At 41.3% G+C, this 2,525-nt stretch overlaps 1 long non-coding RNA gene across 1 annotated transcript in view; it reads right to left on the bottom strand.

Annotated features, from left to right (window-relative positions):
• Nucleotides 1-78: 78 nt before the first annotated feature.
• Nucleotides 79-2,525, bottom strand: part of LOC118478264 — a 19,504-nt gene continuing 17,057 nt past the window's right edge. Inside the window, exon 3 of the long non-coding RNA XR_004858922.1 lies at nt 79-168. This is a non-coding gene — a long non-coding RNA (uncharacterized LOC118478264). The remainder of the gene's footprint in view (nt 169-2,525) is intronic.

A 2,525-nucleotide genomic window follows, 5' to 3' on the forward strand; every position in this document is an offset into this window, starting at 1 on the left:
ACACACACACACACATACACATTCATGCACAAACACACATACGCGCTCTCTCGCGCATGACCCCATACTAACCTGGACATTCCTCTTCATTACAAGGTACAGACTCAAACCCGGGCCCGCTGCAGCCTTGCGGATCACTACAGCCTCGGCTCCGCGTAGAAACACCACCTTGGAGGCACAAGTAAAGATAACACTGAAAACTAAAACTTGTCAAAAACAGGTGTTAATAAGAACATTTCGACCCCCCCTCCCCCATTCTTCATACCGTAAGTTTAAAAGCATATTTTGCGTGTAACGTCACGGTGACCCTAAGATGACCCCGGTGAGAGTGGAGAACTCATTTAATGTGCCAGGAACGTCAACTGAGTGGAAAGTAGGTCAAGTGTGTGTGTGTGTGTGTGTGTGTGTGTGTGTGTGTGTGTGTGTGTGTGTGTGTGTGTGTGTGTGTGTGTGTGTGTGTTTTGTGTGTGCGTGACGCAGTAGGTCTAGTGAGTGTGAAGTAGGTCAAGTAAACATGAAATAGGTCAAGTAAATGGAAAGTAGGTCAAATTAGTTCCAAAATGGAAGACTCAAGTTTAGTTTTACCCAGCAAAGACAAAATACATAAATCCCATGGGTTTTTATTTAAAATTGTATTTCAACCTATTTGTTTTATTTTGAGTTAAATTTTAATACAAAAAGACTTCTCGATTTTTTGGGGTCAAAGTCACAGAACTTCCTGCATAAATAACATTGTAGGCTACTCCCGTGGCCTTGAGGTTATGGTGCTCGCCTCTCATTCAATAGGCCCCGGGTTCGAATCCGGATAGCGACGGCCATTTTTCTTCTCTAAAAAATCATCTCCTTTTACCTCCTTTCCTGCTCTCTAGCAATGTTCTACGGTCTGCTTTCGTCTTCACTTTCTGCTCTCACCACTCACCTCATTTGCCACCCCCCCCTTTCCTCTAGGCTCCTGACTCTTTCTGCAGCCTTTCTACTGTTACCCCTTGGCTCCTAATTCTTAGTGCTGTCTCTCAGCCACACCCTTGATATTATAGCAGGAAAGATCTACATCTAGCCTTTTCGGACAAGGGCGAAAAACCTCGGAGGTCCTATGTGCAAGTTGCACACGATAAAGATCCCTTAATGGTCCAAAAATCGATAAGAGTAGGCTTTGACCGCCATCCGGGCAAAATTCATAATTACCAACTGAAAATGTTTAAAAAACACTTACCAATTATTTTTTAAAATGACATTCTGTAATTGCCAACAGATAAATAGATAGATAGATAGATAGATAGATAGATAGATAGATAGATAGATAGATAGATAGAGATAAATAGATAGATAGATGGATAGAAAAGGACCTTCAAATGCTTCTAGATACTGTTGTAAAAGAAAGTGAACGTAAAGGATTATTGTTAAATGTAAAGAAAACAGAATGCATGGTAATATAAAAAAAAGCACCAAATCCTAGTTGTAATCTCATTAGCAAAGGTGAAAAGATCAAACAAGTCCAACAGTTTAGATATCTAGGATATATGATAACATCTGATGCCAAATCTTCCGCAGAAATAAAAAGGAGAACTGCAATGGCTAAGGCTAGTTTCAATAAAATGAGCCCAATCCTGAAAAATAGAAACATATAAATGAACACCAAAACGAAAGTCCTGAAATGCTATGTTTGGTCAACCCTTCTATATGGCTGTGAATGCTGAACAATCACTAAAGACCGTGAAAATAAAATAGAGGCAACAGAAATGTGGTTTCTTAGGAGACTGCTAAGAGTATCGTGGAAGGAAAAGAAATCAAATGAGGTAGTACTTGATGAAGCCCACGTGGGACGCTCAATGTTAAAAACAATCAGGAAACGACAAATGCAATTTTTGGGACACCTGAATAGACATAAGGGTCTTGAACATCTAGCTCTCACTGACAAAATTGAGGGCAAGCGAGGCAGGGGTAGGCCCAGAACAACATACTTAGAGAACCTAAACAAATGGGTAACAAGGAAAGATCAGGGAAAAGTAACTTGTCTGAGAGCATCCGAGCAAAGGAATGAATGGAAAATCATGATCGCCGATGTCTGTCGAAGATCTGGCACTGGATGATGATGAGATGGATAGATAGATGTTTCTACCTCTGTTTGAGGTCTAATGGTAAAGTTTTTAGCGTAGCACGCAGCAAACGTGAGTTCGATTTCCAAGAAGGAAGGGTTGTTTTCTCCCATTAATTTAATTTTTATAAATTGCTTCTATTATTTCTTTCGTTTGTTCTTTTCTTTTTTACTCTCTCTCTCAGCGCGCTCATATGACCTTAGCAGTTGCGAGCGCCGTAAAACCTTATACTATACTCTCTCTCTCTCTCTCCCTCTCTCCCCCCCCCTCTCTCTCTCTCTCTCTCTCTCTCTCTCTCTCTCTGTTTTCAAGTAAATCGAGTATCCTCAATCTGTGGTATCCTGTCCAGCCCGCGATGTCGGGAGAGACAGAATCGAAGCAGCCAGCTTTTAAATGATCAAAATGGTGTCGGTTGGGGGGGGGGGGGGG

The sequence above is a fragment of the Aplysia californica genome, unplaced genomic scaffold, assembly GCF_000002075.1.
Source record: "Aplysia californica isolate F4 #8 unplaced genomic scaffold, AplCal3.0 scaffold00450, whole genome shotgun sequence".
Lineage (NCBI taxonomy): Eukaryota > Metazoa > Mollusca > Gastropoda > Aplysiida > Aplysiidae > Aplysia > Aplysia californica.